The sequence below is a fragment of the Lithobates pipiens genome, unplaced genomic scaffold (assembly GCF_037356315.1).
Source record: "Lithobates pipiens isolate NorthernLeopardFrog02 unplaced genomic scaffold, aLitPip1_a1.2 Scaffold_27, whole genome shotgun sequence".
Taxonomy (NCBI): domain Eukaryota; kingdom Metazoa; phylum Chordata; class Amphibia; order Anura; family Ranidae; genus Lithobates; species Lithobates pipiens.
The window spans coordinates 121,352,860-121,370,676 of record NW_027507788.1 but is presented as its reverse complement, the minus strand read 5'-3'; positions in this window follow the sequence as shown (position 1 = coordinate 121,370,676).

The following is a 17,817-nucleotide window of genomic DNA, read 5'->3' as shown; positions in this document are numbered from 1 at the left end:
TAGTGGAATAATACTATATGACTACAAATTTCTGCCCATAACTATACTTACTAAGAATTAAGCCTCGTACACACGATCAGATTGTTGGCCAACAGAGTGTCAGACTTTTGTCCAAAGGGCGTGTACCAGGAACTTGTCTTGCATACTAACGGCACACAATTGTCGGCCAACAAATACGAACATAGTGACGTATTACGTGGTATTTCAGCTCTTGAGCAACACCCTTTGGGCACCTTCTACTAATGTTGTGTTTGGTGAGCATTGATTCCGAGCATGCGTGTTTGTACTTTTGACTTTTGTGTGACGAACTTGTGTACACACGATATAAAAATCTGCCAACAGACCGCTCTCCGCCGAAAATTTACTAACCTGCCATCCAACATTTGTTGGCCGAAAGTTGGACAACAATTGTCTGATGGAGCATACCAATGGTTGGATTTTAGGCAAACAGTCTGTCATTACACAATTACCGGCCGAAAATCAGATCGTATGTATGAGACTTTAAGGATAAGCTGAACATACTTATGTTCAGTTCGATGCATTATCATACATTCAGCCGCCAAACCTGAAACCCATTGAAATCAATGGGAGTTGAATCTGTTAAACCAAGTATCTCTTTTTTTTTTTTTCTGTTTACCAATGATTTTTTTTTTTTTTGTGGCAAAGGAAAAGAATAGAACAGATACAAAGAATGCATAAATGACCATTGTTACATAGCCAACATCAGTCAGATATGAACATATCTCAAAGGACATAAATAAAAAGGAGTAAAGAAAACAAAGTTATATAAACAAACTCTGAACTGATTGGCCATGTTTACCAGCATATATATATTAGTGCTTTTTAAGAAAGAGGAAGGGAGGAAAAGCCAAAGATAATACAGTTACACACTTTCAAGGGCATGGTACTATCTGGTAAGCAACAAGCCTACATGACCGTAGGAGGACCAAGTTTCCCATTTTCTATTGAATACAGGTATAGTATCCATAAGGGAGTGGTGCACACGTTCCATGAGTTGTATTGCCTCCATACGCCTCATCACCTGGTCCCAAAGGGCCATAGGGAAGCTCCAGTGTAAAACAATTGCCCAGTGAACTGCACTAAATAAGGTGTGAGCTAACATTTGGCAAGGAGAATCTACTTCTGGTAAGTCTGCAAAAAATAGGCACATCTGGAATGTTAGAGTCAACCCCGTGCCTGCGTTTTGTATACATAAGGTATTGGCAAAAGAGAGCATGGAGACTGCCTTAGTGGAACATCCAAACCAGTGCAATACCAGTACAAAAAAAGTTTTAAAAAGAACATTTCACAAGGAGAGGTGAATTTAATAATTCTTAAAGTGAAACATTAAAAATACTGTAGCAAAGACCCTAGACTGGGTTGATTGTAATATCCTAGGTTCCATTCCCTGTAAGGTACATGGCAGCTAGGAAAACCACAGTTCACAGTCACTTTGGTTAGTTTATTTGCTGGCTTAACCACTTGCCGACTGGCTCATACCAATGTACGTCTGCAAAGTGGCACGTAACTGCAAAACAACCTCTGGGTACATTGTCCCCTTTAAGAGCCACCAGAGGCACACACGAGCGCCTGCTGTATGGCGGAGGACCCGATTTGCATGGCTGGTGGGCACGAGAGCCAGAACGGGGATTTGTGTGTGTAAACAAATCCCTGTTCTGTCGGGGAAGAGGAGACAGATTATTTGTTCCTAGTAAGTGGGAATAGCGATATGTCTCCTCCCCCAGTCAGTCCCCTCCCCCCACAGTAAGAAACACTAACTAGGGAACACATTTAACCCTTTAATCGTCCCCTAGTGTTAACCCCTTCTTTACCAGTGACATTTACACAGTAATCAATTTTTATAGTACTGATCGCTACATAAATGTCAGTGGTCATAAAAATGTGTCAAATCTGTCCGATTTGTCTGCCGCAATGTCGCAGTACCTCTAAAATCCACAGATCACTGCCATTACTAGTAAAAAAATAATAATAATAAAAATGCTATAAAAAATGCCATAAAAACGCTATGACTTTTGCGCAAATCAATCAATATACGCTTATTGCGATTTTGTTTTACAAAAATATGTAAAAGAATATATATTGGCCTAAACTGAACATTTTTGGTGATATTTATTATAGCAAAAAGTTAAAAATATTTAGATTTTTTTTTTAGATTTCGATTTGGCATATCGCAAAAAATGGCCTGGTCATTAAGCAGGAAAATCTTCCTGCCTGTAAGTGGTTAACTTGGGTGGGGAGCGGGTGAGCCTTGAGATATGCCAAAAGGAATGCAATAGAGGACACCTGCAAATGTTTTGCTTCTTCAGGGTTTAGCCACCCTCTTGATTCCAGAATTTGGAGAAGAACAACTCAGGGGACCCCTTGGCAAACCTGAGTCTGTAACTATGGTGAGCTCTCCAAAAGAGTGGCAAGGACAGTCTTTAGGGTCCTTAAGACTAGTACTCACTGTGCCCTAAGTACTGCAATGCTTCTTGTATTTCTAATGGATGCCTCTGGCTGGGATCCTCTGCTTTAGTGGGCTTTAGACATGTGTCCCCAAGCTCTAACTGGAGCTGGGACCCAAAAATAATTTCTCTTGCTCTGTAGCTAACGGCCTAGGGGCCTCAGTCCTTGGGTTGGGTTTTCTTCCCCCAGGAACAAGAGGTTGTAGTTCTAGGGCCCAGACTATTTATACACCTCTCTGCCTCCTGATGGTCACTCTCCTGACCAGGGATTGGCTGAGGGTGTTCAAATATTCAGGCCATGCTTTGCCTCTCCCATTCTCCATATTCCAGAACTCATTGGAATGCAGGGGGAAGTAGTTGGATCTGCAGAACTCAGAACAGCCAAAAGCAATTCACTACTGTTCCCTTGTTACACAGAAGCCAAATTTTTTTTTTTACCTCAACTACAGCAACCTAACTAGGAGGAAGCTATGATAGCATAAGAGAAATGTTGACTTGTTGCAGCAAAAAGCTCTTTGAGTTCTGGGAAACTAGTGATAGACTCTGGACAACAGACTTTCAAGTAAATAAACCATTTATTTCGCTAGCGAGAGACACTTAGCCCCAACTCATGCCAAGATGCCAAGTGTGCTCTTATGTGCGTTTACAACATATATATTTCCTTTTGCATAGACATACCTTAAAACTTCTTAAAACCTCTAAAAGCTTGTTAATGAGTAACATCTGCAGTTTCTCATTCATCTGTCTAATTTATCAGCTTCTAAGCTGCCATGTATCCTGGCTTCACAGGAAAGGAGAGGAGGAAGGGGGGTTAGATGCAAGTATTTGGAACTTCTTAACTGTCTGCTATTCTTACTTACATCTCTAAAAGCTTACTTAGAGATTTTACAAGTAAAAACATTTTATCAGAAGCAACCATTTGTTCAAATTCAGCCATCTTAGCTGCTGACACATTCCCCCCTTTGATACTATCTAAGCAAAAACTTGAGTAGAAACAAAGCATCATACAGCTTCATTATGTACACAGGTGCCATTTACTATGCCTTTGCATTGGAAATGAGAATGCCATAGTAACATTTTGGTGGTCATGGGACATACTCAAGTTGTTTTGATATATAGGTCACATGATTTGCTCTCCCCCCTATGGGTCTAGGTAATAGTTTAACTATGGCTTCCAGGCTTATTAAAACATTTTTGGTAAACATCATATCAGTAAATATCCTCAAGCTTCGGCTGTGCATCCAGTCAGCCTCTGGGGGTGTGACTGGAGCAGAGCTGCAGATATCAGATGTGTCCCTTTCTTCTGCCGTAGCAGCTTCCAGGAATGTGCTGGGAGCAGGGCTGGAGTCCTACCCTCTGATTTCTCTGATCAGTTTTAACTTTAAGGGTGTCAGGGCTGGCTTAGCCCTTCCTCCTCTGGGCTGGCCGCTCAGCTGTCAGCTAATTGCCAGCTCTATTGTCTTTCCATAGTTACCAGCTGTTCCCGATGATGCTCGCCTGGCCTGCCTATTTAAAGCCTTCCAGCTCACTCTTTCCTTTGCCTTCGCGTTGGTCACATCACAGGGAACCATCTCCTGCTGTTTGTTTTAAGACTGGCTTGCTGACATCCCTCCTAGCTTCTATTCTGCTTGCAGTTTCTCTCCTTGGATCCCTGACATCTGGACTGGCTGATTACCCGATCTGGTTTATGAACTTTGGACTGGCTGACTACCCGATCTGGCTACTGGACTCTGGCTATGCTTGACCACACTTTTTTCTATTTACCTTTTTATTTTTATTAATAAACAAGTGTGATTTGATTGTACTTCTGTCTCTGTCTGTTTCATGGTTCCTGACAAAGGGGTCTTGAGGGTCTACTGAACTCTGCCAGGAGTCTGTGTGGTCAGCAGCTCATTTTGCCCTGGAGTGGTGTATCCTTAATGGCTGTGGGAGTAGACAGCAGAACAGTGTAAGGACCTCTCCATCTGGTCCCTAGAGGGGCATCTCCTGGTACAATGGGTTGGACTGGATTGGACAGACTTCTGGGGAGTTTCTCCTGAATCCATTTAATTTCGGTCTCCTAACAGAGTTTGGCCAATTGCAGTTTTTTAAGGTGTGGTACGCTGTTTGCACTTTTCCAGAGCCTTGAGGCCTGTATACGGTGTGCAGTTTCCAAGTAATCTTGAGTGCTGTTGCCAATTCGTTGAGCCACTTATGAACAAAGGCAGGGCTGTTGTCTGAGCCTATTGCGGAGGGGATCCTATATCTAGATATAATTTCCTGGATCAGGTATTGACCATTTCCTTTGTAGTCTCAAGTCTCAGTCTGTGTAGGCCAGGCTTCTACCAAGCCTGAATAGGTACAGATGATCACCAGCAAATGTTTGGATCCTCCTGAGGGAGCATGACAGTGAAGTCAACTAGTAATTCTTACATTGGTGAGTCTCTTACAGCTTGTACTGCAGAAGCAGGTACAGGCCCTTGTCTTGGATTGTTTCAGGCACATTCTACACATTTGCTGGCTGCAGTTTGTGCCAGTGTAGGTAGCCAGGGGACGAAAAAATGTCTCTCATAGGGCATTTTCAATGGCTTTTTTTCCCATGTGTGATCCCTTTTTGGAATTCTGTGACTAATTTGGTTGCTACAACAGCTGGGATGATAATTCTCCCATCCTGCAGTTGGTACCACCTGTCTCCCCTGTACTTTCCAGGTTCAATCTCTTTACATTCTTGTTCTGCTTTTGTATGGACCAGATCACATTCAGAGAGTGATACTGGGAATAGAGGGGCCATTATAAGTGGTGGGGGCTGCTGGAGTGCTGCATACATGGCTGCTTGATCTGCTTTCCTATTTCTTCTAGCCACTTGGGAGTCTCCCTTTTGATGGCCTCTATAGTGAATCACTGCAAGTTCAGAGGGGGCCCATACTTCTTCCAAAAGCTCCAATATTCCTGTCCCACATTTGATGCTCTTCCCTCCGGATGTAATGAGACCTCTTTCCTTATACAGGGCTCCATGAGCATGGAGAGTCAGAAAGGCATACTTAGAGTCTACATAAACATTCAGTCTTAGTCCTGCAGCCAGTTGTAAGACTCTGGTTAGTGAGATCAGTTCCGCTTTCTGTGTGGTAAGGCTCCTGCCTCTATTACTGTCTCCTGTGTAACCACTGCATAGCCAGCATAGCGGACCCCATCTTTTACAAAGCTGCTGTCATCAGTGAAGAACTATACATCTGGCTTTCCCAAGGGACTGTCTTTCAGGTATGGCCAGCTTGCATAGACTTCATCTATTACCTGGAGGCAGTCATATGCTAGGGGTTCTTGTGAGGTAGGAAGCAAAGTGGCTGGATTTAGGGTCTTAACAACAGAACACCAGGGCTAAATAGTGGAAACCCGAGGAGCAATCAAAAATAAGGAAATAAATTAATGGGGAGGCTTCTATGCCCAGTGCAGCTGGAAAGAAACCATAAGTGGTAGAAACGGATCTGACAATCAAAACACAAAAAATCCAGCGCTCCAAGGGCTAAAGAAAATACGGTAGTCTGCAACATTTGAAAAATGATATTGAATAATGAATATGTTTATTCAAAAGTAGCAGCTTATATAAAGCAGTCCTGTTCACTCACAATAAGGATAAAACGATAAAACAGGCTTATATGGTCACTAGCCATCCACTGAGCAACAAGGTGCTATATTAAGTCCCAAGCAAGATTGTTCTCCCAAAATGAGGAAGGGGGAGAAGGAAAGATGGATGGATCAAAAACAGGCAACCGACTGAGTCCCTGCTGGGTTAGGATGTAATCCCAGGGGAAAAAACTCACCAACGTACAGAGAGAGATCCAGCGTGTGGAGCAGTGGACATTACAGCTGCGTGCAGCGGGGAAGATGGAATGGAGCTCCATCTCACGTGGGCCAGTGACGTCAGATCAGCTGAGACACTGACTCAGGAAGGGGAAAGCCCAGCATTGCTGAGTTGGAACCGCTGTTGTGTCAGCTGTTGGATCGCTCTTGCACTCGCGGTGCAGTCCAATGCTTTGCCAATATTGGTGTATCAGCTGCTGATTACTCCTACATCTGCGGTATCATCTGATGTTTAGCCGCTACTGTGGGAGTATAAACTACACTGCTGGAAAGTCTAAACTGACAGTCTGGAAAGGCTGTCTGTGCTGCCAATGTTTGTCAAAGATGGAAGTCCCAAAAAAAGCTATATTAAAGTTGCCTTGATGACACGTTTCGCGTTCCAGCGCTTTGTCACAGTCAAGGGAGAAAGCAACTGAGAGAATTTAAATAATAAAAAAGGCGGTAAAATTAGGGAGGGGCAATTAGTCAAACTAAGGGGCAGATAAATCTAACCTCTACCATTAACCCCTTATTGCTCGGAGGATTCACAATCAATACTACTGTCATTAGTTCATATAGAGTCTAGTATAACATATGTCTGTTAAAAAGTACAAAATGTATATAACTTCAACAATCAATAGAAAATAATAAAATATAATAAATATCATTGCTATAAAACACATACAATATCTAAAAGTCCTGAGAAAAAAGATTTTTTACACATAAAATTAAAAAATCACTACACAAAACGGAACAATTATGAAAATGATGAAAATGCCAGGTAACGCTGTGCTCATTGCACCCCTTAGTATTAAATCTATGGTGACCTCCTATTCTAGCACGTAATGCACGAATAGTACGACCCACATAGAAGAGGCCACACCGTAGGACATAAATCACAAAATCAGTAGAGCACATAATAAATTGCCTGATTTCATAATTTTTCCTAAATTTGGAGTGATTTTCTTAGACTTATGGGTAATAAATTGGCAGGTCAGGCATCCTCTTTTTTTGTACTGGGAAATGCCTTTCCTGTCATCAAAGTACGACCTAATATCCAGGGGGGATCTAATTGTTTTATTTAATATTTTGCTGGGTGCCAATACATTTTTTATAGTGCAAGCTCTTCGAAAAGTGATTTGTGGAACCTCTGGTAGTTCCGGAGCTAAACGTTGATCTAACAGTAAAATATTATAGTGTTTTTTTATAATTTAAATTTATCATTAAAAGTTGAAACAAATCTTACAGTATGATTATTTAGTGGTTCCTCTCTAGAGACCTTCTTTCTAAGGGGAGGGTTCATATTAGACAGAAAAGCTTCATTAATTAGCTCACGTGGATAACCTTTTTCTTCAAACTTTTTTGTCATCATAGCCCCTTGTTCTATATAATCCTCCACTCTTGAACAGTTCTATCTCAATCTATTAAATTGCCCACTAGGAATATTACTTTTCCATGCAGGGTGATGAAAACTTCTAAAATGGAGATAAGAATTGCCACTAATAGGCTTAACCTGCCAATATATTACCCATGGTTCTAAGACAATTACTACGAATTTAGGTAAAAATTATAAAATCAGGCAATTTATTATGTGCTCTACTGATTTTGTGATTTTTGTCCTAAGGTGCCAGGTAATCAAACCAAGCACAGATGCCATTGGAAGTATGCCTTATGATGGGAGAATGGTCCACAGACCGATATGCTCCAATGATCGATCAGAGAAGATTGGCACCCATTACAGGTGGTCAGATCAAGTGCAGATACCAATGGAAGTGTGTCTTCTAAAGGGAGACTGGTCCACGCCCGATATACTCCAACAATTAGTCATATGCTTAAAAGATAACAAGAAAAAGGGGCTCTTCATTGCGTAGTATAAAAATCCCTTTATTTCATAAGAGGGATCGACATAAAACATAGTGAAAACGCTTTGCCCGAAGCAAAAAGCATGCAGTTATGCCGTTTGCATTCCATCTGCGCTCCAACTAGCGGAAATTATGCATCACATGCCCTAAGATCCGATGCGTTTCGTCAGTAACGTCTGATGTCATCAGGAGTCACGTGGTCAGATGCGTCATTACCTTTATATATACACAGCCTCAAATTGGATATCCAGTAGACATCCATCCTTAGTAATCGTTTTAAATATTGTACCAAAAAGTTAATACATGGTTCTAGAACCAAATTAACTCAATTTTGGCACTTATATTAAATCAAAAAGTATATAATATAAAATCTATACAAAATGTATTGAAATCAGTAAAAAAAAATCGTAACAAGTGCACCATCTAATGGTGGACTTGGTTACTACATCAAAGAATGTTGTAACAAGTGCACCATCTGGTGGTGGACTCAATTACTACATCAAAAAGGACCAACTTGCCTATTGTAGGGACACTATCTTGTGGATGCAGAAGTATTGCTATCTGCAATTACTCATTGTAAAAAACACCATCTTATGGATGGACATATTATAGCTATCAGAAATGGCTCTAATTAAAAACGTAATATCAGGAGAGGAGTAATTAGTCATTACTAAGGGACGCCATCTTGTGGGTTTATATAGTATGACAATTCGAAAAAAATAGCTATAATTAAAAAGCATAACACCATAACACAACTTAGTAATTGGAAATATAGCAATTTAAGTCAATGTCTACATTGATACCAGCAGAATGTAAGGTATTGAGTTTATAAATCAATTCTGTTTCATTTTTTGAGATCTTGTGTTTCATATTATTTCCCCGCCAGTGCGGTACAACTCTGTCAAGTCCACAAAAAGAAGCTACACTAGGATCCTGATTGTGGTGGGTTCTGAAATGGTTAGACAGACTGTGTTTTGGAAACCCAATCTTAAAAGACAAGTTTATTTATTTTTTTAAATAACAAACATGTTATACTTACCTCCACTGTGCAGCTTGTTTTGCACAGAGTGGCCCCGAACCTGGTCTTCTGGGGTCCTTCGGTTGCTGTCTCAGCTCCTCCCCACAAGAACTAACCACCTTCATGCAATCTCTCTTTGATGTTGCTTAGTTCTTGCGGGCGCGCTTCCGTGATTCGGCCGGCAGCTATAGCCGCTCACTGTATCACTTGTCCCTAGCCCCGGCGCACCGCATCATTGGATGTGATTGACAGCAGCACGAGCCAATGGCTGCACTGCTTTCAATCCATCCACTCTAGCCAATCAATGGCAAGGCTGAGTGGGGAAGAGGACATCGGGGGCGAGCGCAGCAGGTGAACGGGCTCAGGTATGTAAACTGGGGGGGCTGGGGGGGTCGGTATTGTCAGATGTTTTTTCACCTTAATGCATAGGATGCTGTCAGGGTTTTGCATGAAAATAGGCAAATGGCGCGCGTGTGTGCGCCAGTACGCATCCCATGCGCACGCACGTGCACGACGGCCACGTGCGCGTTTGCACTGTTTGGCGCCAGTGGCCCTACTTAAGGAGGGCATCTGCACTTGCTCAGAGCTGTTTGTCTGCAGCTCTGTACCTGAGTCCCCTGTAATCTGCCTACTGATCGTATTCTCTGACCCGGCTTTCGTTTGACCTTGCTGACCTCTCCTGTCCTGACCCCGGCCTGCCTGACCTTGCTTTGGATTGAACTTCTGTTACTGAACCTCTGCCTACCTGTACCTCACGTCTGCCTGCTGGACATACCCGTTTGTCTTATCTGTTGTGACCCGGCCTGTCTTACCATTCCTCTGCTCATTTCAAGTGTACTGCATCCTGGTCCTGCCGCTGCTGCTCCTGTGTCTGCTGACCACTGACTGCTGATCCATTATCTACTCTGCAGTTCCAGTTTCCTGGAGGATCCAGCCGCTGCTTCCACCTCAGACACCCCTACCCCACTGCGCTCACAGGGCCACCAGAGCTGTAAGAGAGGTCTTCTTCCGTCAAGTCAGGCTCACTACCAGGTACCTAACAGATGCATTAAGGTGAAAAAACGCAAACCTTTCCACCCCCCTTAATGTTGTTGAGGTGTTCATTAATTTTAATTCTCAACTTCCTAGTCATGCGCCCCATGTATTGGAGCCTGCATGGCCAAGAAATCAGGTAGTTAACAAAGGTAGCATCACAAGAGATGAACTTGTCTATATCATATTGTCACCCAGTGCTCAAGGAGGTGAAGGACTCTATCTTTTTCTTTGTTACCTTAGTTGTCCTACAAGCCTTAAGCCTCGTACACATTATCAGAAATTCTGCCAGCAAAAGTCGGATGTGAGCTTTTGGTCAGAAATTTAGACTGTGTGTATGCTCCATCAGACAGAATTCCAGCCAGCAAAAGATTGAGAGCAGGTTCTCTATTTTTCATTCGGAAAAAGTTCCGATCGGAAATTCCAAACGTCTGTACAAATTCCGACACGCAAAATTCTTACGCATGCTCAGAAACAAATCGACGCATGCTCGGAAGCATTGAACTTCATTTTCTTGGCTCATCGTTGTGTTGTACGTCACCGAGTTCTTGACGGTCAAAAGTTCTGAGAACTTTTGTGTGACCGTGTTTATCCAAGCCAAGCTGGAGCAAAATTACGTCGGAAAAAACAACGTTTTTGCCGACGGAAAATCCACTCATGTGTACACCTCTTACAGTAGAAAAAAAAAACAGTTGAATCCAGGAAAGTGCTAACCCTCTTTGGAGGTTTATAAATATTAGGTGAGATTCTTTTTCTCAAAATAGGAGCTCGGCGATAAATTAAAGTAGCTTGTTTACGGAGAAGATCTACCAAAGTTTTATCCCTCAAAAGAATAGGCCAATGCTTTCTAACAATCTTTTCCAAAGATCTATAATCTCTATTAAATTCTGTCAGGAACGCCATATTCTTCCTATTCAGATTAAATTTTTTTGGTTTATCAATTAAGAGATCCGGTTGATTCATATTTAATACCTGTGTTTGAACAGGCACCAACGTAGTGTCCCAATAACCTTTTTCTTTAAACCTATTGATCAGCAATTCAGACTGTTCTACATAATCCTCTATTTTGGCACAATTACGACAAGTGTAAGGCAGGTCAGCCTGTGTTTGTAGGAGGAGTCAGGAGTCGGGCTGCATAAAGCCTGCCCTCCTCTGCCTCCTCCTCTCGTGGACGCTGGCTTTCGTGCCAATGTCATTTCCGGGAGGCTTCCCCCGTGTGATTCTGCAGGGGGGAGGGAACAGGGGTTTGCTGGCGGCTCCGTGAGGGGGCCCTTCTCCCGCCCGCCTCCCTCTCCGACTGCCTTTGCCGGAGGGGAGGGGGGAGGGAGGTTTGTTTCCAGGCTTCCGGTTGAGGTTCTGCCGGGGGGGGGGGGGGGAGATTGCTGGCGGCTCTGGCCTTTTTCATAGCTGATATAACCTAGTAACATCCCATTGGCTTTAAAGTGCTGTACCCCTATTGTATCCACTTAGATCACCCACAATGTTCCAACCTATCCTACCTGCTCTGCAGCAGAGATTTTTTGTTGTGATCCAGACATTCCAAAATAAATAACAATTGTATTGATTAGATGACCTGTCCTACATCCTTCTGTATGATTAACATAGCAGAAGAAGTTCAGTTGTGTGGTTGGACAATATATTCAAAACTATGACACTGCAATGGAGTCAATGGTATCTATAGTATACAACAGATCATATTATTTGTGTCATGCTAGGTTACGCTTTTCATGCTTTTTCCCGGTTTCTCATGCTTTTTCCAGTCTCGTGCAGTTTTACGATTTCTCGTGCAATTTACAGTCTCTCATGCAGTTTACAGTCTTCTCATGCAGTTTACAGTCTTCTCATGCAGTTTGTGGTCTTCACATGCAGTTTGTGGTCTTCGCATACAGTCATGGTCTTCTCATGCAGTTATGATCTTCTCATGCAATTTACGGATTCTCATGCAATTTTACGGTTCTCATACCAATTTACGGTCTCGTGCTAATTTGGGGTCTCATGCAAATTACGAGTCTTTACGCTATTTAAGTTTTTGTTAATTCACGGCTTTATGCAGTTACGATTTTACGCAATTTATGGTTCTCGTGCAATTTCTGTGTCTGATGCAGTTGACATGTCATGTGATTTACGGTTGTTTTTTCCCCTGCGATTTATGGTTTCATGCAATTTACAGTTTCTGCAGATTACGGTTTCTTACGCGATTTTACAGTTTTTTTTTAATTTTTTGTTGCTCATTCGTTTTGCATTTCTCAGGCGGTTGACATTTTACGGTTCTTATAGGGTTTTCAAATAATTTATGGTTCGCCGGTTTTACATTTTTTTTTTTTTTACTTGTGTGATGCAATTTTATGTGTCTGATGCAATTTACGTGTCTGTTGTATTTTACATGTCTCAGGCGACTTTTATGTTTTCCTATGTTTTCCCTATGTTTCTTTAGTTTTTCCCCATGTTTCTTTAGTTTTTTTTTGTTTTTTTTTGTTTTTTTCCCATATGTTATTTTTCCGTATGTTTAAGTCTTCCCAATATGTTTAAGTTTTTCCCATGTGTCGTTTGTTTCATGTTGCCCTTCGTTTGCGTCATTTTTTTTTCGTTAGCTGGTACTTACATCCAGGATCTGTCACGTCTACAGGTCCATACGGGCTGAGATTTCATTGTTAATTGATTGTCGTCCCACAATCTTCTCGCCTGTAGTCCACACATCATACGTACACGTTCACCGTTATACCTTTACTTCTACCCACCACGGTCTGTGGGTACCTTAGCCCTGAGTGTTCGTTTTTAATTTTCTGTCTTGGCGCTGCAGGTTGCTCGGGCTCATTTCTGCATTTATTAGGGTGGTATCATCAGGTTCACATTCATGCGCTGTTGGTCCTATCATTTTGGCACCCACATCCTTACACGTTAGGTCCTACGTCCTTTACTTGTCAGGTACCAGGGGGTTTGTTGTGTCACGGGCGGGTTGTTATTAGGTTTTCTGGTCATCTCAAACAGCTGGGTTGTCCATGTTCTTCCACCGCGGGTTATCCATCACGCCTATGGGTTAACAGATTGAGGTGATCGTTTTTAATTGGCTTGGTCGGTGGCAAGTCTTCTTATCTGTTTTTACACCACTCACATTTTGTCCTGAACTCACGTTTCTCAGGCAGTTTGTTTCTCATACGGTTGTCCTTAGGCAATTTACATTTCTCATGCTATGTTACGTTTCTCGTGCAATGTCACGTTTCTCATGCATGTCACGTTTTCTCATGCAAATGTCACGTTTCTCATGCAATGTTACGTTTCTCAGGCAATGTTAAGTTTCTCAGGCAATGTTAAGTTTCTCAGGCAATGTTAAGTTTCTCAGGCAATGTTAAGTTTCTCAGGCAATGTTAAGTTTCTCAGGCAATGTTACGTTTCTCAGTTAATGTTACGTTTCTCATGCATTGTTACATTTCTCTTGTTTTCCAGGTTATTCTCACTTTCCATTTTCCCCCACTGGGGTTTTCTCTCATGTCCCCCCACCAGGGTTTTCTCTCGTGCCCCCCCCCACCAGGGTTTTCTCTCGTGTCCCCCCCACCAAGGTTTTCTCTCATGTCCCCCCCCCCACCAGGGTTTTCTCTCGTGTCTCCCCCACCAGGGTTTTCTCTCGTGTCTCCCCCACCAGGGTTTTCTCTCGTGTCCCCCCCCCACCAGGGTTTTCTCTCGTTACCCCCCCCACCAGGGATTTCTCTCATGTCCCCCTCCAGGGTTTTCTCTCATGTCCCATACCCCCCAGGGTTTTTTCTCATGTCCCCCAGGGTTTCTTCCGTGTCCCCCAGGTTTTCTTTCGTGTCCCCCAGATTTTTCTTTCGTGTCCACCAGATTTTCTTTCGTGTCCCCCAGGGTTTCTTTCGTGCCCCCAGGTTTTCTCTCGTGTCCCCCCCAGGTTTTCTCTCGTGTCCCCCCGGGTTTTCTCTCGTGACCCCCCTTGGTTTTCTCTCGTGTCCCCCCCTTGGTTTTCTCTCGTGTCCCCCCTGGGTTTTCTCTCGTGGTTCATCATTTCACGTTCTCGTGCAACCTGCATTCCCTAGGCAGGTCGTTTTTTTCTTGCAGCCTTGTTTCTTATGCTGCTCACGATTATCAGCTCACATTACTTATGTTTCTCGTCCAGTCTCGTTTCCTTCTCGCAGGTTACTTTCTGGTCACAGGTTTTCTTTGTCACAGTTCTCTCGCTAGTTGTGTTCCTGTCCAGTTGGGGATCAGTCCACACTATCTTTAATTTCCTTGCTGCGTCCGGCCGGGAGTTGTGCATGGTATGGAGCGATTGGTTAGTCAGCCTATTGCTGCTCCGCAGCTTCTACTGACTCAGGGGCTTTAGTGGATACTGGGGCCGGGCCTGTATCGGTAAGCTCGGGTCTCGGATGTAGGTACCAGCGTCATACAGTGCCATGTTTGTGATAGATTGATTTTCCTTTTGGCTGACGTAGCAGCTTTGATCAGTAGGTTTTGTTTTACATACCAGGTAGGCTCACGACACTGCTTGGCATGTTTTCCAAGCTTCCGGTCTAGGTTTCCAGTCCTGTTGGTTAATATCCAGTTCCTGTTTTGGCTTTTCTGTGTATTATTTTTTTTTGCCTCCTCCAGCTTGTATTGGCCCACAGCACTTTCAGGGCGTATCGAGTTAAGTCTCAGCATTTCATGTTGAATGACCCGTCAGGTTGTTTTATTTTCTGCACCTTCGTTTGAAGCCGTCCAGGGTTCCAGAGGAGTAGACTCCCTGTTGTGCTCAGCTGATTTTCCGTCATGGGTCTTGTTTTTTCGTGACGTTTGGCATACTCTCAGGTCTCCTTTTGCTTTGGTCACCAGCTCGGGGGCGCAAGGCGGTGCCATAGCTGGCTTTTGTGGTGTCTTAAGCCAGGGGGGTGCTTCTGGCCCAGGGTCTCACTTACTTTGGTCAATTTACTGGTGAGTACCCCGGCCCGTTCTGTCACATCTGCATGCTCGCAAGGCACTGCATTCAGGGGCAGCATGATTAGCAGGTTCTTGGAGCCTGGCTAGGTGTGGTGCTTGGGGATGGTTTTATACCAGCTTGTTAGTGTTACATTTGTCAAACCTTGGGTGGTCCTTTACTGCCTTTCCTAGCGCTTCCTTTTCTGCAGCTAAAGTCATACCTCATTGCCACCACACCAGGTTAGACGTTATTTCACTGTGTAATCTGGTTGTTATGCTTTCATCCTACTGTGTAATTTTTGCCCCCTTTTAGGCATACTGACCACATGACCCTGGCACACTTCAGGTCTTTGTTCTTTGTTGCTCTTTGTTCCTTTCCTTACTATCCACGGATTGACTCCGAGTACAAGTGTAAGGCTGACTGCAGGTCAGCCTGTGTTTGTAGGAGGAGTCAGAAGTCGGGCTGCATAAAGCCTGCCCTTCTCTGCCTCCTCCTCTCGTGGACGCTGGCTTTCGTGTCCCACCCACCCATTCCCTTTTTTTCATTTAATTCTTTACATTTTGATACTTGGGTATGCCCCCTTTTAGGCATACTGACCACGTGACCCTGACACACTTCAGGTCTTTTTTGCTCTTTGTTCCTTTCCTTACTATCCACGGATTGACTCAATTGAGTACAAATGAGCATTTATTGCCCCTTTGAAATTGCTCCCAACCACTTAGGATAGTGGCAACTAGCCGTAGCGATACAACTGTTCCTGTCAGTCTCTTTGAAGAATATTTTTGTAGTAATATACCAGTCTGCCTTAGTTAATACCAGGTCTAAAAAACTGATATGATATAAATCACAAATACCAGTAAATTGTAGCACAAATTGGTTGATAAACATTTTTGTGAGGAAATCTAACAGCTTCTCCATATTGCCATTCCATAAAACGACAATGTCATCATTGTATCGTTTATACAAAATTACTTCCAGGATAGGTTCTTTATAGATAACCTGTTCCTCCCAATGACTGAGAAGAAGGTCAGCAACACTGGGGGCATATTTGCCCCCATGGCTACACCTTTGGTCTGTTTATAATAGGAACCTTCATGTCAAAAATAATTATTGGTCATGGCCAGATCAAGTAAGGACATAATAAAGTTTTTCTGTTCAGTCTTAAGATCAGTATAGGCATCTAAGGCTAAACTAGTAGTAGAAATTACATCCAAATGGCCAAGGCATATATACAGAGACTTCACATCTATGGTGACAAGAATAGTGTCATCCATGATGGGGGTCTCTTGTAATATATATTAATGAGGTGCTTATTGTCCCTAAGGTAAGATGTACTCGATTGGACTATCGGCTGTAGAAAGAAGTCTATATACTCTCCTACTCTGGAGAAGATAGAATCTATGCCACTAAGTATAGGTCTACCAGGTGGGCATAGGCCATCTTTATGAATTTTAGGTAGTTGGTAGGGATGAGCTTCGAGTTCGAGTCGAACTCATGTTCGAGTCGAACTCATGTTCGACTCGAACATTGCCTGTTCGCCTGTTCAGCGAACAGTGAACAATTTGGGCTGTTCGCAGCAAATTCGAAAAGCCGGAACACCCTATACAAGTCTATAGGAGAAATCTAAAGTGCTAATTTTAAAGGGTAATATGCAGGTTACTGTCCTAAAAGTGTTTGGGGACCTGGGTCCTGCCCCAGGGGACATGGATCAATGCAAAAAAAAGTTTTAAAAACTGAAGTTTTTTTCAGGAGCAGTGATTTTAATAATGATTAAAGTGAAACAATAAAAGTGTAATATTCCTTTAAATTTCGTAGCTGGGGGGTATCTATAGTATGCCTGTGAAGGGGCGCATGTTTCCCGTGCTTAGAACTGTCCCTGCACAAAGTGTCATTTGTGGAGGAAAAAAAGTATTTTAAAATCACTTGCGGCTATATTGTCGGGTCCCGTAATACAGAGAACACTCAATGAGTGTTCTCTGTATTAGCCGACAATTCATTCATTCATTGATAAAAAAAAAACGAAAAAAAAAAAAGCGTGGGGGTTCCCCTAAATTCAATTACCAGGCCCTTCAGGTCTGACATGGATATTAAGGGGAACCCCGTGTCAAATTTAAAAAAAAATTGACGTGGGGGTCCCCCTAAATATCCATACCAGACCCTTCAGGTCTGATATGGATATTAAGGGGAACCCCGCATAAAATAAAAATTGACGTGGGGGTCCCCCTAAAAATCCATATCAGACCCTTTATCCGAGCACGCAACCTGGCAGGCCGCAGGAAAAGAGGGGGGGACGAGAGAGCGCCCCCCCCTCCCTCCTGAACCGTACCAGGCCACATACCTTCAACATTGGGAGGATGCTTTGGGGGTCTGTGACCCCTCAAAGCACCTTGTCCCCATGTTGATGAGGACAAGGGCCGGTGGTTGTGAGGGTCTGCGGGCGGGGGGCTTATCAGAATCGGGAAGCCCCCTTTAACAAGGGGACCCCAGATCCCGCCCCCCCTGTTTGGAATGGTAAGGGGGTACAAAAGTACCCCTACCATTTCACAAAGAAAGTGTAAAAATTGTTAAATAAGACAAACACACTTTTGAAAAATTCCTTTATTAAAAATAAAAAAAATATTCCAGCGGTGCTAATCCACTCTTGCTATCCAGCGACGAATCTCCGGGGTCCAGCGATGGATGATCATATCCAGCAACGGGGGATCTCTCAGTCCAGCG